Source organism: Kogia breviceps, chromosome 11 (assembly GCF_026419965.1).
Source record: "Kogia breviceps isolate mKogBre1 chromosome 11, mKogBre1 haplotype 1, whole genome shotgun sequence".
NCBI classification, from domain to species: domain Eukaryota; kingdom Metazoa; phylum Chordata; class Mammalia; order Artiodactyla; family Physeteridae; genus Kogia; species Kogia breviceps.
Genome location: NC_081320.1, coordinates 96341295 through 96366687, shown reverse-complemented (window position 1 = coordinate 96366687; position 25393 = coordinate 96341295). Strand labels below are relative to the sequence as shown.

General features: G+C 56.5%; 1 protein-coding gene across 3 annotated transcripts in view; it reads left to right on the top strand.

Annotated features, from left to right (window-relative positions):
- HPCAL1 (hippocalcin like 1) overlaps window positions 1-25393 on the top strand; it is a 112192-nt gene that overhangs the window by 48930 nt on the left and 37869 nt on the right. The window contains exon 1 of one of the 3 annotated variants that reach the window (XM_067008155.1): window positions 20654-20827. The exons of the other annotated variants lie outside the window; for them this stretch is intronic. The gene's annotated coding sequence lies outside the window, so the exon portion shown is untranslated. Of the gene's footprint in view, window positions 1-20653; window positions 20828-25393 lie in introns of those variants that run through there. 3 annotated transcript variants of the gene reach the window in all.

The window sequence follows — 25393 nt, the reverse complement described above, 5'->3', positions numbered from 1 at the left end:
TGGCTCTGTGTAGGGGGCCCATAAGACCTTGCCATGAGAATCTCAGAAATCAGTACCTATTTTCTCTTATTTGGACATGGGGGTCCCTGGCTGAGACAATGGGCTCTGTCTTGGAACGTGTGTTCTTGTCCCTGGGAACATTAGTCATGTAACAGTAATTTGCCCCAGGACTTGTGCAGAGTGGGATGGTACTGATTTGTGAGCCTTTTGGGAAAACATACTTGTTCATATCTGGCAAGAGACCAGCCTGAAGACATGCCGTGCAAAGCCTGAGTCCATGGTCACAGATGAGGTCCTGCCCTGCTCTCCACACGTGGGGGGAGACAGGTGGAGAGAGAGAGATGATGGGGGTGAGGTGCAGAGAGACAGACAGACAGACACAGACAGACAGACACACACACACACAGATCAGCAGTGAGAAGGAGGCAAGGAGACCAAGCAAGAGGAGAGGAGAGATGGAGAGAGACACACACACAGACACGCGGAATGAAAGAAAGAAGGAGTCGTGCACGGTGGGAGAGAGACACGGGGCAGGGAGACAGGGAGATGGAGAAAGACACAAGAAGGGGGAACAGGCTGGGAGAGAGGTGCAGAGACATGCTGGGCAGAGATGGAGAGATAGGGAGAGAAAGATAAGCACAGAGGAAGACATGCAGAGACAACGTCAGGGGAGAGACACGTGGAGATGCAGGTCCAGAGAAGGACGGTGGGGAGAGGCCGGTGTCGTTGGGTTCATTCATGCCCTGGCCTTTCGCCTCCTTGGGAAGCATGGTTTCTGAGCTGCCTGGTGCCCCCCGATCGCCTCGTGCCTGTGAGGGGACAGAGCCTCCCGTGGGAGGAGCCTGGTGGGGATACGCACCCCCCACTCCCCATGCTTGTTTGTTGTGCGTATTCACTCACTCATTCAGATCATTTGTCTTCTGATTCCAGCAATAACCCTGTGAGCCAGGTATTTTTATTGTCTCTGTTTTATCCATAAACGGATACCCAGCAAGGTTAGGTAACCTGCTTAAGGACACACAGCTCCCAAGTCCAGGGCAGAGAACCCTTCTAGCCTGAGGCTCTGGGAGGTGGCTTTGAATTAGACCTGGAAGGACAGGCTGAGGGGGAAGCTCTAGGTGGGACAGGTGGTGCAGACACTGGGAGAGGGGGTGGAGACAGGCTGCTCGGTGCTGGGCGCCCCAGTGCGGGTGTCACACACACCGTCCCCTTCGTCCTGCAGCCACGCAGAAAGGCTAAGTAATTGGGCAGGATGGGGACCCAGATCTGGCTGGCCTCACAGCAAGCCCGTGCCCCCGTCACCCCACCACCCAGGGCTTGGCTGGCAGGAAAGAGCACCCTACTTAGCATTCCAGCGTTGGTGGCACTAAGTGAGCGGCCGATGTACTGAGAAGCCCTCAGCTTAATTCTCCAGGCACCTCCTGTGGGGTCCTGGGCCCTGCCCCCGGCCTCCCCCAGGTCCAGCTCCTGCCCTGGGCTCCCGTGAGCTCCTCAGGCCTGACCGTGTTTGGGGGCTCACACCTTCACTGGCTACCCATCCCCCAAATCCTAGCTGTAAATCCCCATCTTTGAAGCTGTTTAAGGGAATTCCCCGGCGGTCCAGCAGTTCGGACTTGGTGCTTTCGCTGCCGTGGCCTGGGTTCAGTCCCTGGTTGGGGAACTAAGATCCTACAAACTGCGTGACGCGGCCAGACAAAAAAGCAGTTTGAAACGGCCACGCTCTCTACCTGTGGGATGTGGGCCTCCTGTTCCTACCACGAGCCCACACTGTCCATTCAGGCAACTGCATCCTCTTGTAAAAGGTCCGGATGGCCGAGTGGGATAGAGGAGGAGTGCTGGGTACACGCCAGGTACACGCAGTTGGGGGGTGCCGGGGGTGGGGAGGAGGGAGGGCCGCGCAGGTGACGGCCGCGTGACGAAGTTCCCACACCCTGGCCTAGCCCGGAGTCCTGCGTACCCCATCTCAGGTTTCCTTCCTTCCCATGTGAGCATCTTCCTTATTAATTCGCAGCGCTTCCTTATCTTACTCCTTCACCCGGTGGCGTGAGCTGTGTGATGCAAGGCCCAAGTCTCATACCTTCCGTGGCGCTGATGTGGGCAGAGAGGCGGCAGCAGGACGCGGGTGAATGACCCCAGATGAAATGCGGGAGGGAGCGGGCCCTTGTGGGGCTTGGCCCCGGCAGAATTCTACCCTGGTTGGTTGCCCAGCATCGCCGGTGATGCGTTTCCCCCAAGGGGAGTGTATTAGAAAGAGCAGAAATGCCACTTGCATCATGATTAGATTTCCCTAAACTGAGCATCGAACCAGAATGTTCTTTTAAACGTCACGACCTTCCCTCCCCACGAGGTGTTTTCAGAACAATGTTATTTACTCCTGGTTGTTTTCCCCATTTGCAGTTTGGAGAAGAAAATCAAGAACTCATGTTTCTCTCCCCCGCACAATCCCATCCCTGACAGCAGCAGTAAGGAAACTGTCATCCTGTGATGAAATCGCAGCAACTTCTTTGGGCAGAAAGGACCTTTTCTTACCTGGGAAGAGAAATCATAAGGAGCAGTGGGGGCTGGGGGGGGGCGGCCACCCCCCCCCAGGTGCCCCCACCTCCCAGGGCTGCCGCCCCTGCGGGCTGCTAGCTCTGACCACCTGCCTGTCACGTTCCTCCCAGCCTGCTTCCTTTCACGTGGCCCAGGAGCCTTTGTGAATTGCTGGGAGAAGGAAGAGCCTTTCTGGCTAGACGTGGCCCTGCTTGCGGTGACTCTGGTCCCACTTTATAAATGGATCTTACTTCTCTCTCCTCATTTGGTTTTGTGAAACCAGTCACATTTAGGGACTGGAGATGGTCGATTCGTCGATTACTTTGTAGCTGATGGCCTGAGCTGTGAACAGTAACGTTTAACATTATGCTTACAGCCCTTCTTATGTTGTAAATGTTACTCTTTTACATCAGAAGGTTGGGCTCTGTTATGGTGACTGTGTCTTCTTTTTTTTTGCGGTACGTGGGCCTCTCTCACTGTTGTGGCTTCTCCCGTTGCGGAGCACAGGCTCCGGACGCTCGGGCTCAGCGGCCACGGCTCACGGGCCCAGCCGCTCCGCGGTGTGTGGGATCCTCCCAGACCGGGGCACAAACCTGCGTCCCCCGCATCGGCAGGTGGACTCTCAACCGCTGCGCCACCAGGGAAGCCCTGTGTCTTTTGATACCAACGTTTCCGTGGCTCTTGAAAGCTTGCTGAGTGCTTTCATATACATCAGCTCATTTGATTCTCACAGTAGTACTAGGAACTGGAGTTGTATCATCTCTCTTTCCTAATGAGGAAACTGAGACCCAGAGAGGTTCAGTGATGTGCCCAAGGTCACACAGCTAACGTGTGGTCGAGCGGGCCCTTGGTGCTGGTTCGACTTGACTCTGCTGCCCTTGAATACGGGTTTCTCAACCAGCCAATCTTTACTGAGCACCTGCTGTATGCAGTATTATGGGGGAGAGTGAAACACAGGCAGGAGCTGGCAGGAGCGGTCAGAGCTTGAGCGCTGGCCTTGGGGGAGGGTGACAGTCTCAGGCTGGGGCAGCCTCGGGAGGGGGGAAGAGCCCGGGACAGGTGTATACGGGTGGCACCTGGGCGTCAGGTGGGGACAGTACCTGTGGGAGGCTAGTGTAACAGCAGGCGGAACTCCAAATGCCTCCGGGTCCTGCTCCCGTGATGGGTCAGGCAGGCATTCTTGGGAGTTTATTTCTGCAGAGAGACATCCGGGGAGTGTGGCGAGAACACAGGGAAGGAACACTGCTGCTCGTCTCTCTACTTCCTTATTTAGATGAGCCTTCATTCCCTCTGGAAAGAAAGGTGAGCCGCCGAGATGGAAGGAGGCCCAGGCCTTCACAATGTGCTGTTGTAGGCTTCTGCTAGTTGACAGCCTGTCGGGGGGACGTAGCAGGCCCTGTGCGTATCCGCAGACACGGGATCCCATTCTGCTGCTGCAGGCCCCGAGGCTGTGCCTGTTTATGCCGGGCGGTGGGGGGTGGGGGGGACCCACATGGCACCTGCCCCGGCCTTTCCCCAGCGCCCATGCTGAAGGGGGACGCCGCCTACACTTGTCCTCTGTCAGATAGCAGCACCCTATAAAGGGGCTCCTTTGAATGGTGGCTTTAGGACAACCCTGGCCTGTATTACAGAAGGGATGAGGTCAGGGGATTCCTGAGCAGAGACGGATCTTTAGGGATCTTAGGGATTCCTGTATGGCTGGGAATCTCCAGCCCAGAGAGGGAAAGCGGTTTTCCCAGAGTCACACAGCCTTGCAGCACTGTTCTCTCTAGCCCATGCTGTCTGATTCTTTTTTTTTTTTTTTGAAATGGACTTGAAGATGAGGGGGTTTGTTTGTTTGTTGCTTTTAAACAAATGCAGTAAAGAGCAGAGCAGCAGGAAGCCATTTTTCTGAGGTCGCCGCGACACCATGGCAAGGAGGGAGAGCATTTGACTCAGAGAGCTTGGCGATGTGAAGCGAGCAGATGCTCCCTCCAGTGCGGGTGGGCGGAGGCTTCCCCTCCACCACCTCCAGTTCTGCTGCCCCCAAACTTGCCCGTGTTGATACGCACTCACTCCCGTAAGTTTTATGTGTGGCATTTCAGTTCTATGGGAGGTTCTGGGCCACCGCTGAGTTTCTGGAAGGCGTGACCCACTTTCCCTCAGAACCACCTGGGAGCTGGCAGGGGAAGGTGAAACTCCTGGGTCCTCCCAGAGCTACTGATCAGAATCTCCAGGGCGGGGCCAGGAATCCACATGTTAAACCAGCTCCTTAGGTGGCTCTTAGGTGAGCCAAGGTGTGAGCGCCCCTGGCCCGGAGCCAGGATGTGGTTCAGATGTGGCTGTGCCTTGGGTCAGCTATTCCCCATTCCTGAGCCTTGGGGTTTATTCTGTGAGGCGGAGATACCACACCGCCATTCTAGGTCACGATTGCCTGCCGCATAGAAGGCTGGTTCAGCGCCCAGGGAGAGTGGTGGCCTTCAGTGGGCCTGCTAAGTGGTGAGCAGGGCAGGGTGATTTGGGGTGCAGAGGGGGTGCAGGCGCTGGGCGGGCGGGCCATCCCCGCAGGGAAGGTACCTGGTCGTGATGGGCCTCCTGGAGGAGAGTGGCCTTTGGGGCTAGAACTCCGATCCTCTGACCCTGCTTTTGCTCTTCTGGAATGATGTTCTAGGACAGTAAGGTCTGGGTTATTTCAGTGGACACCCTCCCCGTGCTCGTGCTCCGGGCTCGCGTGCGTGCGCGCGCGCGTGCGTGTGTGTTGAGGGTGCTTTCCAGAGCCGGAGCCCCAACTGCAGACGTGTCCTTGGAAACAAGTGCACCTTCCAGCGGCGAGACGGGTGGCTAGCGTGTCTGCCGTGTGGACCGCCAGCCCGGAGTTGGAAGCGGGCGGAGTGGAACTGGACTCCGGCCTGGGAGGGACAGCAGGTCTTCCCCAGGGATGGCTGTTTCTGGAGGCTGCAACCAGGAACCGTTGCTTGCCTTCCCGCCTGGTCTGGGACGGCTCCCCCCGCCCCCCCGCGTCATCACGTGCCCGTTGCAACCCCACACTCGCCTCTGCCTGCCTTAGCTGCGGGGGTGGGACGGTCACGAGGGCCACTAACAGATGCCGGGCCTGCAGCTCACACACGCTCATCTGCGTGAGGCGTTGATTGTCCTGACCTCACGAGGCCCTGAGAAGATGGAGGGTGAGCAGTACACCTCGCTGTCGGTCTGGATCAGACCCGGGTCTTCTGCTTTCTGGAACCCTCTCCTCTCACCGTCTTTCGGAGGAAGTGCCTCGCCTGCTGGATGCGAGGGCCCCTGCGGGCCCTCCCACTGAGCTGCATGCGGACTGGAATGTCAACCACAGAGGGATGCTCTGTGCACCAGAGGGGCTCACTGCTGCGTTCCTATAAATAGCAAAATCTCAAGTTCAGTTAAAGAGCTGCTTTTCCCAGAGCACATCTGTCTGGCACCCGGGGAACCAGCATCCCTAGCTCATGGCACCTGGCCCCTCCTGGTCTGACGCCTCCCGCCTCCCCGGCCCATCTGTAGCCTCAGCCTCCCCCCTCAGTGGCTCACCATTACCTCTGGAAGCCTCTGAGGCCCGCCCCGCCCGCCCACCAAACTGTGTGCTGTCCTGCTTTCTACCCCCTGGTGTAGACACTCTGCCTGTGCATCTCCGAGCCTCTAGCCAGGCGTACAGGGAGCCCTCGGCACTCGGTGAAAGCCCCAGTGGTTTGGCTGTTAGATCAAGGATGCTAGAGCTGCAGGAGCCCCAGCGGATCTCACGCAGGGGACGGAGTCAGGCCTTCCTGGGGGACAATGCCGCAGGGCAGACGCTGGACCCTCAGGGTGAGGATGGGGGCTTTTACCAGGCGAGAGGGGCCTGGAGCCACGCGCAGTCGTGCCTCTTGGGAGGGGAGCCCATCAGGAGCACGGCCCCGAGTCGCGTTGGGTGGAAGGAGATGTTTCTGTCTTGCTATTTCCAGTTGTTTCTCCAGTTTCTTGTCACCTGCCTGGTCCTCGAGGAGAACTTTGTCCCTGCACGTGCTGGCACTTATATATGAGATATTTAATCTGTGGAGGTGGGCAGATAGTGACGTTGTATCTGGGGGCACTTTGTTGGCATTTTTTAAACTAAAATGTTAATACCCTCTTGTGGAAAATTCATAAACTTTAGAAGGAAACCAGTAAATACGTGAAATAATAATCAGTATAATCCCGCATGTTGGTTTAGATATATATTTTTTAGGCTTCTCAGCATAAGTTTGTCAAAGGGCCGGAAAAACTCTCGTGCCATCCCACAGTCCACAGCCCCCATGGAAACCTTTGGAATTGTCACAGTGAGCCTGGTGCTGGGGGTAGGTCTGCCCTGGACCCCTGTGCTGGCTGGGGTCCTCATTTTGTCATGGGGTCCTTACTGCCTGCCCTGGGACTTGGCGAGTGCATGTGTGTGCGCGGGTGTCAGCGTGTGTGGGCCCACAGGCGTGCATCCGCAGTCACTGGACGGGAGGCCCCTGAGGGCAGGGCAGGTCCCTCTCCTCTCTGTCCCCAGTGCCGGCCTGGCATTTAATCCTGCGGTCAGTGGAGCTTTGCTGACCCCCGGGGACCTCCCTCGGGAGCCCTCCAACTCCGCCGGTGCGGCGGGTGCATCTGTCCTTAAGCTCGGTGTGTCACGCCCTCGTTGCTCTGGTGCACACCTCCCAGACTCTCAGTCACCGCCACCTGCCCGCCGGCCCCCAGCACAGGCGCCGGGCACCGGGGCTCCGGGTCACGGAGGTGTGTTTGGGCCTGAACGATGCGTGATTCCCGAACTTCCCCGTCACCTGCACCGGCAGCTCCAAATGACACTTCAGGAATTGAATTACGACGTTTCAGTACTTGCAGAATCCAGGAACAGATAATTTGATTACATCTGTTGGAAGTCATTGCCACAACTGGCTTCGTTTTCTTAGCCGTCATCTATCCCGAGTGGGGAGAGACAGCAGAGGAATGCCACAAGCACTGCATGTTCCCCAAAGCAGGTCTCCCCAAAGCTGGTGGTGGCCTGTGGCCTTTTCTGGGGGTTGGGGAAAGCGTGAGGCCGCCTCCAGGCAGGACCCAGACCCTCCCTGTGTGCCGCCCGGCGCCCGGCTGCCCCGCCTGGCCCACGTGGCCGAACTTGCTTAGCACCCAACCAGCTACGGATGCCGCTTCAGGGTGGCGGCTACAGCAGAGGGATGTCCCGCCAGCTCTGTGGGATCAGGGAGAGGGAGACGTCCCCCTGTGCCCTGGAGAGTCACCGAATACCTGCGGCCTCGTTTCTGTGCCCCATCTTGCCTCTTTGGGGTTGTTTCCTCGGGGTCACACGTCCCACGGGCCCCGGCAGCCCTTGTGGCTGGCTGTTCCTTCCTTCACCCCTTGGGAAATTCTCTCTGGGGTTTTCCAGCCTCACGGTATCAGGAGACCCTGTAGAGGTCTCGGGGTGCCCTTCTTGGCCCTGCAGGGGCATCTGCCTTCCTGCCTTCTGGCCGGGAGTCTGGGGGCCGGGCGAGTGCAGACACTTGCCCCGTGCGCCTGTCTGGGTTCTGCGTGGAGCTGAGCTGGGCCCCTGGCCGGCCCGCATCCAGGGTGTGAGTCCAGAGGTGTCTGCTGCTGCAGAGAGGTGGGAGCTGTGGAGGTCCTCCCAGCAGTGAGACAGGAGGCAGAGTTAGACCCTGGTGTGCCTAGGAAGAAGTGAGCTTTCCTAAGGAACTTCAGAGCAGAGAGTCTCCGATCCAGAAAGGACAGCCCTCAGCCTGCTGCCAGCTCCCGTCCCCTCCTTCCCCTCTGCTCTGACATGGTCCTTCTCTCCGTGCTGTTGATGTGTGGACGTCAGCTGGGCCCTCTTGCTCGGGTGATCTTGGGTGTAGGGTCAGGCTGCACGGGATCCAGGCCCATGGCTGGATTTTCATCTCCCACGTAGGGCCCCGGGCCCAGTGCCGGGAGTAGGCCCGAGGGAATGTAACCGAGCCCTGCCCAAGAAATGAGAACAGGGCCAGCGCCAGGCAGGGAGCTGGTTGAGAAAACATGTTTTGTTATGGTCGTTTTAACCAGCAGTGCCTGTGGGCCTCCTGATGCTTTCTGGTTCAGCTCCTTTTTTTTTTCCTGGTACGCGGGCCTCTCACTGCTGCGGCCTCTCCCGTTGCGGAGCACAGGCTCCGGACGCGCAGGCTCAGCGGCCACGGCTCACGGGCCCAGCCGCTCCGCGGCACGTGGGATCCTCCCGGACCGGGTCACGAACCCGCGTCCCCTGCATCGGCAGGCGGACTCTCAACCACTGCGCCACCAGGGAAGCCCATAAGCTCCTTTTGATGAGGAGCAAGTTCAGGCACTGCAGGACCTGCTCCTGCCCCCAGGGGCTCTCTGGACAGCGGGAGGTGTTCTCACGGTGGCCCTGATACAGCTCCCATGACAGTGGGTGCCATGGGAGTGCTGGGAGGGGATCCCTGGAGGAGGTGGCAGTTACGCCAGCAACTTTATTGGCAACTGTCACCTATTTCATCCCCTCTTTTGTTATTGTTGTTTTGGTTTTTGTTTTGGCTGCGCTGTGTAGCTTGCGGGATCTTTGTTCCCCGACCGGGAATCAAACCTGTGCCCCCTGCAGTGGGAGCACGTGGAATCTTAACCACTGGACTGCCAGGGAAGTCCCTTGATTCCCTCTTTTTTTTTTTTTTTTTTTTTTTTTTGCGTTACGCGGGCCTCTCACTGCTGTGGCCTCTCCCGCTGCGGAGCACAGGCTCCGGACGCGCAGGCTCAGCGGCCACGGCTCACGGGCCCAGCCGCTCCGCGGCATGTGGGATCTTCCCGGACCGGGGCACGAACCCGTGTCCCCTGCATCGGCAGGCGGACTCTCAGCCACTGCGCCACCAGGGAAGCCCCCCTTGATTCCCTCTTAATCAAATAATATACGTTGTGTTTGGATCCAACAGGGAAAGCTGCACATGAGCTAAAAAGCAGCGTGAATTCAATCAGACCGGAATTAGTTATACTTTAAGAAGTTCAGCTTAGGATTTTGAAAAAGGGAAAGGCTCTGGCCTCACTAGGCGACTCCCAGTGTGTCCTTGAACCCTTTCCACCCCTTGAAATATTCTTCTTAACATTCAGGAAAAAACAACTTTCTCCTTCTGTATACAGCCCTTATCTCTACGTGCAGGCCGTACCTGGTCCACTTACCTTCAAGAAATGACTGGGTTAGGCCCCAGGGCTGCTGGGAACTCAGATATTGTGTTTGGCATCCTGCCCAGGGCAGCGCAAGCTTGTCCTTGGCGGGGCCCCAGTGGAGGTGGCTAAATAAATCTGGGAGCCCTTTTCTTCTTTCTCTCTTGAATCTCCCCTTTCCCTTAGTAGCCACTACTTCCCCATCCCAGCGCCTCCAGCTTAATTTTCTTCCAGCTCAGTTCCCAGCAGTCCTAGAGGGAGTGCGGCACGGGGTAGAGGACCGAGAAGCAGCATGTGTGCGTGTGCCCCCGTTGTGTCCATGGCTGCACGCACGGAATTTGGGGTGTGTGTGTGTGTGTGTGTGTGTGTGTGTGTGTGTACGCGCGCGCGCGCAGGGGACTTTGGGGTTAGGATTTGGGGCTGTTTTGTGAGTTTGTCCCCAGCTGGGGAAGCTCTAGCTAGGCCTTTGTGTGCAGAACCGGACTGTCTCTCTGAGGAACAGTTAGATGGATGCTGGCAGGAAGAGGAAGTGCTAGCCTCGGGGCGGGTTGGATCGCGTCTGAGCCGAGCGGGGTCCCGCACACTTAGCTGTCCCGGGGCTCCGGGCCGGGCTGGCCCAGGTCCTGTTCAGGAAGCCATTGTGGGTGGCGGGGAGACTACGGCCCGCAGGCCTGGCCGCCCTCTCCTCGGGCCGTGACTGGGTCTGCGGCACTTTGGACGGCTCTCTCGTCCTCAGAAGGCGGCTTCACATCCCTCGTTTCCTCTGCCTGATGAGTTTGAAGATGCCAGAATACACCTCGAGGGCCTTCCTTCTCTTACGTAAAAGCCCGAGAACTGCGTTGCTTAACTGTTGGGTGTTGGGTGTTGGGTGAACAGAGGTCAGTCTAGTTTCACCCGCTGGTTCTGCTCTCACTTCGGCTTCATCTCTGTTTCTGATCATTCTTCAACTGGGGCTAAAGATCTGAAAGGTTGCCTTTCTGTGGCATGAGCGCGTAAGGGGGCCGGGTGGCGCCGTGGGTTGCGCGGCTCAGGTGAGGGAGCAGATCTCCCGAGAGGTGCTTCTTCGGGGTACAGTTTGGTTCTACCTGAGTGTGTCGAGCGCCCACTTCGCACCCTCCTTCAATTTTTAAGCCCCTGTTGTGTTCCAGACACTGTGTTCCATGCGGGCAGTACCCGCTGGGTGAGGCTTGATGCCCGGGAGCCCCCAGTTGGCTGGGGAGACGGGCAGGGGAGCATAGATGTGACACAGTGTCACGGGCACTGCCACTGGGGCAGCGGGGCCCACACTCCCTGGCCCGGAAGCTGAGGCTGATCCTGGAGAAGGCGGCCAGCCCCCTGTGGCCTCTGGAAGCTCCCTGGACCCCTCTCCCCACCTCTCATCCTTCAGCGCCCTCCCGACTGAGTGGATCGGCACCCAGGGGCCCCCCTGCCTCACTGTTCCCCGCGCTGGCCTTACCCCACAGGTGGGACGGTGGCGAACAGGTGTGACATCGGGGGCTCAGAGCCACAGGCATGTTCTAGGCCAGTGAGGCTCTCGCAGGTCCGAGGGCCGAGGAGGCTCCAGGAAAAAGAATGGCCTGTGGGCCCGGGGAGGCGGGTGGGCAAGATTCCCGGACTGGATGGGAGGGCGGCAGGCGGGAAACCGAGGCCCAGAGCAGCGGGGCTCGTCCTGGGAGGGGCGGAACGCACGTTCTCCCTGAAGACACCGCTGCTTCTCCGTGAATAAGACACGAGGTGGGTGGAGACCTCGACGTGGCATCGTCATCATTTGACCTGATAATAGAAAAATTAAAATTTAAAGTGATCCAAAGTGACAAGTGACAGGAATGTTCCTAGAAACCGGAGATTGGATGGCAGAGCAGATCTCAGGACAGATGATATCAGACACAAAAGCCCCTGGATTTGGCGGGTTTTTAATGTTTCAGAATCCTAAGGCAAGGACGAAAGTTCCCTTGATTCCGGGGCGGCTGGAGGGTGTCCCCCGTCTTCAGCGCTCTGAGTCCCGGGCTCAGGCTGAGTCACATATCACAGCTTTGTTTCTGGGTGCAGCCTCTGCGGTCCTGGGCTGGTTCCTTCCTGCAGGGGACCAGAGCTGACCCCCTCGGATCTGAGGGCTCCTTCTCATTCAGATCTCCCACCAGCCTTGGGAAGCAGACTCTCCTCCCACCCGGCCCCCAGCCTCTGGAAGCAGGGAGGCCCCCGGGCCGGGCAGACACAGGCCCTTGGGAAGCCGGGCGCCCTGGCGTGGCCCAGTGGTGCCCCGACCCTGGTAGATTCAGATGTTCCCATTCCTAACCAGAGGGCCCTGGGGACTCCTAATCCAGACCTCCCACCCTGCCTCACCTGGGCTCCGGCATGGCTGCCTTTCTGATGCATTTTAGTCTGTTTTCCCCCTGGGCCTCTAGGAGAATCCAGCTGGCTGCATCCTTGCTTCCCTGCCCGGGGCTCGTGGTGACGTGGCTGGCTTAGCTAGCAGCCCCCCACCCCGTCCCCGTCCCCACGGTCCTGCGCCTCCCTTCCTTCCTTCTGGGTGTCCTAGGTCCTCCCCTGAGCCACTGGGCCACGACCTTCAGGTCACTGGGGCAGAACGCCAGAGCCCAGGGGACAGAGGACCGTGTAACACACTTACTTTAATTAGAAGAGTTATGTAACAATCTATCAGATAGTTGGTAGAGTACAGGGCAAAAAAAAAAAAGAAATCACGGATGGTGGCTTCCCAAAGCAGGCTCTCCTCTGTGCATCCCCTTTCTGGTCTTTGTTTTCATTGCAATATCAGCACGTACCCTCCAGGGTTGCCTGTTGACCCCTATCTGATAGTTCTTGTGGTCTTTGTAGATTGTCCTGGGGGGCTGTTTCTCTTCACCTTTTTAATTTTTTTTTTTTTTACAATGTTGTGTTAGTTTTAGGTATACAGCAAAGTGAATCAGTTATACATATACATATATCCACTCTTTTTTTTTTTTTTAAGATTCTTTTCCCATATAGGCCATTACAGAGTATTGAGTAGAGTTCCCTGTGCTATACAGTGGGTTCTTATTAGTTATCTATTTTATGTATAGCAGTGTGTAAATGTCAATCCCAGTCTCCCAGTTTATCCCTCCCCCCACCCCTTATCCCTTGGTAACCATAAGTTTGTTTTCTACATCTGTGACTCTACTTCAGTTTTGTAAATAAGTTCATTTGTACCCTTGCTCTTCATGTACTGCTGTCTCTTCAAGTTCTTATAGAGCACAGGATGCAGAGATGGGACCTGTCCTGCCCGCGGAGGGGCTGACCCTCTAGACCGGGGGCACGGTTTGAACTGAGCTGGCCTTCCCAGGGCCCCGTGACCGCCAGGCCCGTGCTGGGAGCGGCTGTGGCCTGGCTCCTAGGAGCATGCAGGGAGACAGACATTGGGTGCGTCTAGTTCGAAGATGAAACGTGTGACGGGATCCAAGTGAGGCGGGAGCGGGGTCTGGAGAGGGGGGTGTTGGGTGGAAAGGAGAGAGTGCTTTGGACTGAGAGGTTCTCTGACGGCCTCTTGGAAAGGCCTGGGAGCTGAGCTGGGACAGAGAGGAGGCAGACAGACCTTCCCCCACCACCAAGCGGCGTAGAGATGGCGTCCTAACCCCGTCATCCCCGGTGAGGACCAGTCTGCCGTTACCTTGTGTGGCGGGATGGGTTGGGGGGAACGTCCAAGGGACAGGGCTTCGTTGGCCTACCCGCCACACAGAATAGACGCCTTAAAGTACTGACTGGAGGGATGGGAGGGGGAGGGATGGCAGGCTGATGTCTGTACAATGGAAGAATCCACGGGCTGGTCGCCGAAGGGTGGTCTTTGCAGGGGGATCTGAGCCCAGAGGGGGTCTGGGGTCTCTTCCCTAGTTAGCTGTCTTTGGAGAGGAAAAATGAGAAAATCATAGACGAACAAAGCAGTGTGGGGAGGGGAGAGAATTCCTACCCTTAATCCCAGCACAGAGGCAACACTTTGGTGTACATCCTGCCCCGGGATGCTCTTGCACAGATCCCGTAATCCTACAGGTATGATTTCATACATGCGATCATCCCGCATCTACTGTTGGAAAGCCTGTTTTTTTCACTTAGCGACGTTCCGTTCTCTGTCGAATTCACCAGGCAGCACCGTATCGACAAGAAGCCTCTCCTGCCCGGACACCCTGTTACTCATCTTGGGGCTGGTCTTAGGGGGTCTTGGGGGCTTTTCTTAGGCCCAGAGATGTGTGTCACAGCCGTCCGGGTAGAGCACAATGGCAGAGAGGATGGGAATGACCCCCACTCCTATTTCATATCATTTCGGAAGCTCAAGACAAAGCTGTCAGACAAGACGCAGAAGTAAGAACACGAATTACAGCTACATCCTTGGTGGTGGTGATTACATTAACTGTACCGTTACTTGTTGGGACAAACGTGAATTCTGAAATCAGAATTGACCTGGATTTAAGCCCCAGATCGTCTTCTTAGCAACCGGGTGACCTTGGACGAGTTAGCTGCCCCACGTACGGTGGGAACAGTGCCTCCCTCTGAGGGTTGGAGGAGAAAATGAAACCTAAACAAAGTCTCTGCAACAACCCCTTATGCACACGGGGCGCTGAGCATGTGCTGGCTGCCTCTCTGCCCTTTTTTGTATCTGGTAAAATATGAAGGAATCAACTGGAAAACTATCAATTAGTACAATAATCAGAAGAGTAGTTGGAGAGATGATAAATATTCATATCTGCCACGACCATTTATTATCATATAAAATTCAAAGATCCCATTCTTGTGCTGAAAATATTATGTCGGTGGTTATACAGCCGTACACATTTGTAAAACCCACTGAACCGTATACCTAAAATGAGTGAATTTTACAGTATGTGAATTATACCTTAAAGGGCTTGACTTAAAAAAAAAAAAAAGACCCCATTCTTAATGCCAGCAAAGCATACGAAAATACCCAGGTCTAGCATTAAGGAGAAAAATGACTGACCTAGATGAAGAAGAAAAAGGATTTCAATATGCTGTTATTTTTTTCCTTGTTACAAAAGTTGTACATGTTCGTTCCTCATTCAACAGGTGTTTATTGAGTGCCTGCTATGTGCCAGGTACTGTTATAGGCTCTGGGGATCCGCCTGCAAAATAAAATGACAAGCTTCCTACCTCAAGAGGCGCACATTGCTTGGGGGGGACCAGTAACACACGTGGTGAGTGAATCGTATCGCGTGTCAGGCGCCACACGCCCCGGGAAGGCATTGATTGAGCAGGGGGATGGGGCGTGGAGACGAGCCGGCAGGGGTCTTGCAGTTTTCGGTAAAGCCGTGACGGCAGACCTCATTAAGAAGGTGATAGGTGAGCAAAGTATGGGGAGCACTGCTGGGGAGGGTGGTCCAGGCCGAGCCGGTGCCAGAGCCCGTGGGGGAGGGTGGAGAGCAATTTGGGGCAACCTTAAAAGTCTGAGTGAGGAAATAAACCCTCCTCACCGGGCAGGGCCGCCCCGGACCACACTGTCTTAGAGATCCTACTCCCGTGAATGTCACAAAATGCATGTTTCATTCAAGTTTACCATAATGGGACTCTATTTTTTACATACTATGTTGTGACCTAACGTTATAACTTACTGAAAAATGTTACTCTGTCTATTCAAATCATCCTGTGTGGCTGGACTTTGCAGGCTTTGTTACTATTTCATTCCTTGGCATGCCCTGCGATTTGTTAAACTAACAGCCTGCTGTTCAGTGCCTGGTCCTTCTAGAAGGCGCCGCTGAGAGGCATGAGGGAAGGTGGGCAGCGGGGCCCGAGTGCACCCTGAATGGCCGAGTGGGAGGTGGCCGAACTGAGCCCCGGCTAAAGCCCTTGGTACTAAAGGTACTAAAAGTGCATTGTGGGTCCAGAGTAGCTGGATGCTCTGGACTTATTCTGTCTCTCCATTGCTTTAGATGTAGAGGTGCGTCACCCGGACAGGTGTGTGGATGGTCACTGCCATACTGCCTGCTGATAAGTTTGTCTCCCAGTCTGTGGACTCCGGGATAGTTAAGTGGCCTCACCCACTGCCTGGCTGGCACCCGGGTGCCTGGCCCCGTAGGACCCCCTCCCACCTGGGCGCGGTTCCCTCCACTCCTCCCGGGCTGCCTCCAAGCCCACCCGTAGGTCCTCCCTTCTGGAAGCTTCCCTTCCTCCCTGCTCACATTGAGTGTCTCCCCAGCAGATGAGCAACTCCCCGGGCGGTGCCCGGGGCCAAGGTTATTCACCAAAACACAGAACCACCTGCTTTCTCCTTCTCTCCTGTCTTCCATTCAACCCCAGTGCTGGGTTTGGCACTGAGACACAGAGGTTCTAAGGGAGTTCTGTTCTGAAGAACTGTCGGCCCCGTGTGGAAGAGTAAACGTGTAAACATACATGAACATTCAGAGCCGTCCCGGGGGCACGAGCCGCCGAGGGGCAGGGAAGGCAGCACGGGAGGGGGCGTGGAAGCAGGTACAGAGAAGGGAGGGCTGCCAGAGCCAGAAGGTACGGGGCTGGGAAGGCCTCTTGCCTTTGCACTGAAGGCCTTAGTTGAGGCAAGGTGGTAATTTCCAGGCTTTTGTCTTCCCGTCAGCATGGGTGTTAGAGGACCGGATGACACTGGCCCTTTTGGGTAACTTGTTTGGATTCGGGCTCTCGATGGCATTTCTGACATAGTAGGATCTTGAGGACGCCTTCAGCTGTCTGAATTCTCTGGCATGTTCTGGTGTCAAGACTCTGCAGCTGCCTTGCCCAAGGCAAAATGGAGGAAGGGATAGTCTCACGCTTGGTTTTTTTTTTTTTTTTTAACATCTTTATGGGAGTATGATTGCTTTACAATGGTGTGTTAGTTTCTGCTTTACAACAAGTGAATCAGTTATACGTATACGCATATCCCCATATCTCCTCCCTCTTGCGTCTCCCTCCCTCCCACCCTCCCTATCCCACCCCTCTAGGTGGTCACAAAGCACCGAGCTGATCTCCCTGTGCTATGCGGCTGCTTCCCACTAGCTATCCACCCTACGGTTGGTAGTGTATATATGTCCCTGCCACTCTCACTTTGTCACAGCTTACCCTTCCCCCTCCCCGTATCCTCAAGTCCATGCTCTAGTAGGTCTGTGTTTTATCCCCTTCCTACCCCTAGGCTCTTCATGACATTTTTTTTTCTTAGATTCCATATATATGTGTTAGCATACGGTATTTGTTTTGCTCCTTCTGACTTACTTCACTCTGTATGACAGACTCCAGGTCCATCCACCTCACTACAAATAACTCAGTTTCATTTCTTTTTATGGCTGAGTAATATTCCACTGTATATATGTGCCGCATCTTCTTTATCCATGCATCACAACCTGCCGAGACTGAACCAGGTTTTTTTAAAAGGCTGCCTTGAAGGGAGGTGTGGCACTCGTTTGCATGAAGCATTAACATTTCTGAGGCCCAACGGGTGGGGGCGGGGGGGGGCAGAGACATGTGGTTGCAGCTGTCAGCTTTACCTCCTGTCCCCAGAGGAGAGTGCTGCACGGTGCAGGGTGCAGGGCCAGGGCGAGCTTGCTGTCCTTTGGGCATCTGTCATGGAGAAGCATGTCCTTCAAAATAGTTTTGCTCTGGGTATATATATTAAATGCTCATTGTAAAAAAGGCGAGAAATGAACAAAAGAAGAAAGCAAATATAATCCGCAGGCCAACAGTTCAGAGATACTCACAGCTAACATTTGGGGCCATCTCTTCTGGTCAGTATTTATTTACAGAGAGGTGAAGAGACACAGCGGTATGTTGTCCTTGACGTCATGTAACATTTGTGTCACGTCCCACCTTTTCCATTTACTCTCACTTCAGCCCATTTTCCTGTATCATTAAAAAGTTTTTGTAGGGGGCTTCCCTGGTGGCGCAGTGGTTGAGAGCCCACCTGGCGATGCAGGGGACACAGGTTTGTGCCCCGGTCCGGGAGGATCCCACGTGCCGCGGAGAGGTTGGGCCCATGAGCCGTGGCCGCTGAGCCTGCGCGTCCGGAGCCTGTGCTCCGCAACGGGAGAGGCCACAGCAGTCAGAGGCCCGCGTATCGGAAAAATAAAAAATAAAAAAAAAAAATAAAGTTTTTGTAGGGACTTCCCTGGCGGTCCAGTGGTTGAGACTCCACGCTTCCACCGCAGGGGGCGAGGGTTTGATCTCTGGTCAGGGAACTAAGATCCCGCATGCCATGCGGCGCGGCCACAAACAAAACAAAATGAAACAACAACAACTACAGCAAAAGTTTTTGTAAACTTTTAATGGAGAGTCACGACGTTTTGGACTTGGACATGGTTCAGCCCAGTCTTCTCATTCCACGGAAGGTGGTCCTCGTGGCCCTGGCACCCTCCCGGGGGCATCAGGACGGAGTGGGGAGTTGGCACTGGATGCGACCCTGTGACCTGCCCCCCGTACCACTCTGCTTCCCTCCACTGGAAGCGTGTTTGGGTCTCCAGCCCACAGGCCTGCGATTGTCCACCCGAGCAAACGAGCCATTCTAGAGTTGAGACCTGAAGTCCCAGCTTCCCAGCGGGAGTTAATTTGAAGGGGAGGTGTCGATGGCTCTGGGAGGCAGGTCTGAGGCGGCCGTACGTGAGGACACGCAACCCCGCCTGCTTTTTGATGGGCTGGGCTATCAGAGGACAGCTGTGGGCTCAGCCCTTCAAGCAGGGTGCAGCTGGGCCTCTGGTGACGGGCGCTGAATATCAGTGGTTAGGTGGCCTCACAGCCGAACGACCCGCGACCCCCAGACGCCTTGAGTGATGGGATGCTGGTTGCCGACCGCATCTGCATTTTCAGGCACCGCTTTCTAAGATGTGGCATGTGTATCAGATTGGCTGAGGGTACAAAACTGGAGAGCTATGAAATTCCAGAAGCTCCGGTAGGTTGAAAGGACGAGCGGAACATAAGCTGAATTTAACAGGGTTAAAGGCAAGCTGTGCACTTTGGTTTAGTACAGATTCATTCATTCATGAGCGTGCAGGTTTGAGAAAAAATGGAAAGACGTGGGAGGCTTCTGCGCACACGCGGATCCTGACTCTTCCCGGTTGGTCCACGCGGGCTGCACTGCAGCCTCCGAGCTGGAGTCCGGAGCAGGCCCGGCTGTGCGTCCTCTGGGCGGAGCTTCCGGGAGCCAGGGGGCCCTCTTGTAAGGGAAGATGGGCTCCCTGCGCCGGGTCTACCTGGAGGTCCAGACGGGAATCGTCATCACTGCAGAAAACCTCGGCACGATTTTAACTGCACAAATGTCTACAGCACCGAAGAGGTGTAGGCAGAGCTGGTTGTGAAACTGTGGGCTGCGTTTCCCTTTGCCAAAGTAAATTTATAATTAAAAAAAAAAAATCCAGCTCTCAGTCAGGAAGTGCACCGGGCTGGCTTGGTCTAGGGACACCAGGGTCCTGCGCCCTGGGGATGGTGAGAAGGTGGTGGGCAGGCCGGCAGGGGTCAGCCTGCCTCCTCGGGGGGCCAGAGAGTATTTACGCAGGGGCACTGCTGTGGGCTGGGCGGGGGTGGATGTGTGTCTGCTGTTTGTGTCTTCGATATGACTGGCCGCTGGGCTTCTTCCACCCGGGCCAGCCCTGCTGGACACAAGCCTGTGGGTTCCTGGCAAGGGCTTCCCCACGTGATCCTCTCAGGTCCCTTTAACCTGGGAGCTGGGGGTCCTGACTGCAGCCGCCCACCACCCTGTGGTGTGTCAACTGCCCCTGCCTGGGTGAGGGAGCATCTTGGGAATCCTTGGAAAAGCTTCTCCCTAGACCCCACCCCTCTGCATTTCCTCTCTCTCTGCATGGCTAACTCTTAGTCATCCTTCAGGTTGCCATTTAGATGTCACCTCCTCCAAGAAGCCTTCCCAGATGTTTAGATAGGGCTGTAGGTCTCACCACAGCCCCCCCTCGAATGCTATACTCACTATCCTCATGGCACTTGTCACTTTGCCCCATAATCTCCTGGGACACTTGCTCCTTGAAAGCAAGAATTGCGCATGTTCCCTGCTGCATCGGTAACACCTGGGAAAGTGCCTGGCACATAGTAGGTGTTCAGTTAAATGTGTTTTGAATTGAGTGAAAGGATGCATAAATGAGACTTCTGTTCCATCTCAGAGACCAGCCCATCACTCCTGTGAGAAGGGTCAAATGTGGGAACCCCTGGGCCTCTCCGTTGGCCTGGGTCACTGCTGGTGCAGGACAGAGGCAGCCCCCAGGTCTTCATGGGGGCTCACACTACCCCGAGGGCCGGGCTTCCTAAAACATTGCCCGCTGGCCCCGAGTGGGGTGAGTGTACAACGTGGCTGTGGCCGCCACGATTCCAGAGCAGTGGGTGCGGGCAGAGCAGTGTCTCTGCGCCCTGCAGGACCTTTGACCTGGCATTTGGGGATGAGGGTGTGGTTCCATCAGCACACCCCTGGCCACTAGATTCTGAAACCAGTGGAGAGGTGGACCCAAGTGATGAGCAACGGGGGACAGCGTTTATGTCAGGGTCTCACCCTCGGCCCTGTGGACAGCTTGGGCTGCATGACTGTTTGTGGTGGGGCGACCTGTGCACTGTGAGGTGTTAGGAGCATGCTTGCCTTTACCCATCAGGTGCCAGTAGATGACTCCCCCGCTGCCAACCCCCCTCCCCCAGTTATAATGACCAGAAATGTCTACACATACACACACCCTAGTTTTGCTGGTAGTTCTGCATTGGCAAGCTTGCTCTGTGGCCAGAATCGGCTTCCTGCTACTTGCCCTCATCCTTAAAAATGTTCCCCAGTCGTAGGCAGGCAGCAGAGCCACTGCCAGGGTCCGCTCCGGGCAGAGTAGGGGAGATGGGAGCGGGGCCGGGGGAATGAGGTTGGAAGGTCGTTTCTTTAGCCAGGTCAGATAAGCCCCCTCCTTCCTCGCCGCCAAGGAGAGAGGTGAGAAGTATCGCTCTTGCAGAAGACCCCTCGTTGCAAGGACAGGGATGGAGGGACAGAGCCCGCACGCTCGCATCACGCGGGACAAGTCTGCAGAGAGACGGCTCTCAGCTGAACGAGCGCCGTGGGCCGCGGGGCGCCCCTCTCACGCGGTCACTGCTTCACTGCCACGCTGGCCCGCGGCGCTGTGCCCGCCTGTGGGCCCCGCGGTCGGGCCGCGTTCCGTCCCCAGCCCCTCCCCTGTGCTGCAGACGCTGAACGGCAGCCCCGGCAAAAGTGTGTTCAAAGTGAGGCGGGCGTTGGGGGAGGTGGGAGGCCTCGCCGAGGAAGGGGCCGTGGGGACGGAGGGCGTGTTCTAGGCGGAGGAAATAGTGGCGCCGAGCCTGCCTTGGCAGTCAAAAGCCCTGAGGCTTTTCTTCCTGGCTGTGAAGTGAGCTGAGAGGCTGGAATCAAAGACACAAACACGCAGAGGGCAGACACCCAGCTGCGAGTCGGAGCGCTCGCGCGTGACAGTTGCTTTGCAAAGGTTCTTTCTTGTCATCCTCCCAAGAGCCCCCCAGAGCACCTGGGGCCCTGAGAGGCCCAGAACCTGACCTAGGGCTGCCCGGGGCTGCGAGGCCGGCCGAGCTGCAGTCGATCGGGGGGTGACTCGGGGACTCCAGCACTTCCTCCCGGTGGCCTCAGCTCCAGCGTGTGTGGGAAATGCGGTGCTGCGGGCTGAGCCGCAGAGGGTGTCTGGGGCAGGGCCTGGGACTCTGCATTCGAGCAAGCGGGCCGGCCCCAGGCTTGGGTCCTGATGGGTGGTGGTAGAGCGATGCAGACCCCGGAGTGGGGGCCTGGGGAGGCTCTGGGTGGAAGGCAGCTCCTTGGGACCCGGTCCTCCGGTGCACATGCTCTGCGCAGGAGCCCCGTGCCGCCCGGGCCAGGCCGGCAGGGCTGTGATTCTCCGCGTGGCGCCGGGCTTCTTTCACCCGCGGACGCGGATCGGACCGCTGCGTGGGCAGCTCCCGGCTGGAGCCGCCTCCACCCGGCGGCCGCTGAGCGCTGTCGCTAATATTGTTGGCAGAGCCTTTCAGCTGCCGCGGGAGCCCAGAGGCTGCTCGTTTGCGGGGAATGAATAATTTATTTGTGTTTTCAGAGGACTTATCCCTTCATCACGGGTACGGCAGCAGCCGTATACGGATACGAGGAGCAGCCTTCCTGTCCTTCGCGGCCCAGCTGTGGCCTCCCTGGTTGTGAAGGGAGGGGACTTTGGGATGGCAGGTGCAGTAAGGGCGCCCCCGTGCTCCCCCTCCCCCTGGTTACTTACTCAAGACGTCCAAGGTGAGGGACCCCACCTGGGCCCGCAGCCAGAGAACAGAGGCCAAGGGGCGCCTGTCCACAGGGCATGGCCACTGTCACCTGATGACCCCTTCCTTGGCTCCTGTTTAGAATTACCCACCCCTCCCCCTCCCCCCTCAGGACTTGTAACGTGTGGCATGAACCGTAAGTAACCAGAACTTAAGCCCCGAGAGGGCAGGGCTCTGGGTCTGTGTGCCATCTGTGTCTGGACGGTCGGCCGACTCACGGGCCGTTGGGCCGGTGGATGGAGGAACACAGGGCAGAGAAGCATGTGAACTGGCCAGAGCCGGCCCCCACCTCAGGCCTGGAACCAGACCGGGCACATCCTGGGCCGGCAGAGCCTCCTTCCTCTAAGCGACAGCTGTTCTGAGGGGCAAGAACTGCTTGGACATCAAGTAGCCCCCTTGCGAGTGGTGACACCTCCCCTGAGTGACCTGAGTTGGAGTCAGAAGCCCACAGTCTCTTCCCTTCTCTGGCCCTGTGGCTCCAGGAGAGACCCTGAACCTCTGGGCCTCAGTGTCCTCCTCCATGCAGTGGGCGTGAGACTCAATCCAGTGTGTCTCCCCGCGCTCATGAAGTCAAATGGGGTCACGGGTGTGGCCCTTGCGGCCGTTCACGGGGTGCGTAATTCCTGTCCTCTCCTGCCCAGGGGCTTTCAAGGAAAAGAGCAATGTTGACAGCTCGTGCGAAACCCTTCCCCTCTCTTCTCCAACTTCGTTACTCATAAAATTCTCAGAACATTTAAGAGAGAGGCCTGTGGCCCAGCTCATGGGACAAGTGACCAGCCGGGGACAGGTGACAGTCAGTCTGAGGACCTGGAAGGGGCCTGAATCTTCGCATCTCCGCCCAGCAGATTGAAAGCGCCTGCCTCCCTGCAGGAGTGTGTCGGGCTTGGACCCGGCTCGGTGATCCCGGCTGAGACCCTTCTCTCGGGGATGTTTGTTTGCTCAACTGCACAGTGAGAGAAAGGGTGGGACAACGTGGGTGGTTTTTCTTTGTTGTTATCCTTTGCAGCTCAGCCTCTTCCTCCCAAGTGAAGTCATGGTGGAGGTGCATGTACACGGCAGGTGAGGTGGCCCCACGGGGGGTGGGGGAGGCCTGGCCACTTCCCGGCACCAGCCTGGGGTCTCTAGGGTCCCCTCAACTGCAAAAGCGTGGGGGCTCGTTCTCTGGCCGAGACTGACAGCTGACAGGGGGTGTGTCTGTGGGCAGAATGTGCCCCCCAAATAGAAATTGCCAGATCGGGTTTGGACTTCTTGCTCCCCCTTCCCCGGGCCTACCGGTGTTTCCCCTGTGGCTGCCTCATTGTTCTCTGTTGGCAAAGGTTTGCTTTTTCCTCCTCTGTCGGGAACAGGAGGTGCCTCAGACGCCGCCTGAGAAGCACGCCAGGCAGGGTTTTCATGGCCCCTGGTCCTGGGCTCTTTGGCATCAGGAGCCTGTGGGGGTGTGGGAGCCGTGGCCGGGCCTCTGGAGGCTCTAGGAATTCATTAGTGGGCAATGAGCCATCTTACGTTCTTTCCTGCCCACGGAGGATCAAGAGTGAGCAGACTTGAATTTTACGTCTCAAGGAAACGCAGCACCTTTAGAGGTAACCTGCCCCTACCCCCAATCCCCCACCACTGGGGGAGGCCTGGAGGGTCGCAAGGAGGTCCCACTTTTTGCCGCCCTCAGTTCCGGGGAATCTTATAATCCCATTCCCCAGTGCCTGGTAGTTTTGTAGCACTCTGGTTTTTCAGAGCTCTTCTACAACAATTGTGCTTAAAATAAAAATGTGAACTCCCTGCCCCCTCCTCTGAGCCCCTGCTCACTGCTGACCCCATCTCTTACCCCCCTCCCCTGGCCTTGTTTGCTGTGCTTTGGCCACACTCACCTTCTTGCTGCTCCTTGACGATGCCAAGCACACTCCTACCTCAGGGCCTTTGCACTTGCTGTTCACTCTGCTCAGAGCTGTCTTCCTAAGTCTGTCCCTTCCTCCTCATGTGTGTCCCTGACTCAGGATTTCCCTGAGCATCCAAGCTAGAGTATCGCCCTGACCCCTAGCCCCCTGGTAATCTTTGTCAAATCACTTCATTTTATTTGTTTCCTAGCAGTTTGTGATCTGCGCTTACTTTCTCTTTTGGTGTCTTGTTACTGGAAAGCCAGCCCTTTGAGAAGTGGGGTGCTGGTCAGTACTCAGTATCCCTGATGCCTGGCACATACAGTAGTTCGTCAGTAAATTTCTGTCCAATAAATGGGTGGCTGACATTTCAGGAAGTGCAGGCTGGGCGCTGGGTCCACAGGGGTCTCACTCTGTGAAAACTCACATCTCTAGCAGCCTCCCTGGACAGATGTGGGGGGAAACTGGGGCCCCTGGAGGAGGTCAGGGCCTGAACCCAGCCTGCCCGACTTCAGACTCTCTCTTCCCACCATTTCATAAGTGGACCTGTCTTGGGAGATGTCCATGGGCTATGAGAACAGTTACCACCAGTCCTCAGCCTGGGTGGGGCTCCCGGGAAGCCCCCAGATCTGCTGGGTGGGCTGGGATGGATGCAGGAATGACAGCGGGTGCCTCGCTTCCTTTCTTTAACTTTTTACTGAAATTTAACTTGTGTGCATTAAGTGGACAGCTTGGTCAGTTTTCACAAAATGAACAGATCTGTGTCACCAGCACCCAGAAGCCCCCTCATGACCATTTCTGGTCACTGCCCCCCACCGAGGACAGCCGCTAGCTTGATGCTAATCACCACGCGTCCATTTTGTAAACGGACTCACACAGCATGTACTCGTCTGTGTCTTCCCGTTTCACTCGGCGTCATGCTTAGAGCTTCATCTATGTGTCATGTGTCACTGAGGTTCATTTTGATTGCTCTGTGGTCCTCCGCTGTACCAACGCATTACAGTTTCTTATTCTTTGATGGCGGGTAGACACAGGGACGGTTTCCACCAGGGACATTTACAAGTCGCGCAGCTGTGAGCCTTCTCGGTGGACGTAGGTCCAACTTTCTGTCGGGAATCCATCAAGAAGTTGAATTTCTGGTTCATGGAGTGTGTTCAGTCATCTTTAGTAAATATGACAGTTTTTCAGAATGGCTGGAGATTGTAAGGTTCCTTTTGTTTCGTGACGGGAGCTCAAATACCCAAGTAATGGGAGTGGACACAGGAGCTCCGACAAGACGTTGTGAGCGCCCACTGGAAGTTGGGGATGCAGCTGGCCAGCCGCCAGGGCCTCAGGTGACCAGAGGGCTAGTGCTGGGTACTGGTCGTGGCCACGCAGGGCTCAGGGTTTAGCTCACTGTCGCGTTGATGTCCTTTCCAGTCCTGCCCCCTTTGTGAAGCTTGCATCCTGTGTGGTCTCACCAGCGCGTCTTGGCTTCCAGGGTCTGTTCTGTGGTCTCTCCCGCCCCCGGGGACATCCGCAGGACATGCAGCCCCTCTAACTCCGTTCTTGAATTGAGCAGTAGAAGAAGATGTCTCTGTTGTGTGCCAAACGTCTGTGTGAAAGTATTCTGATTACCTGGGGAC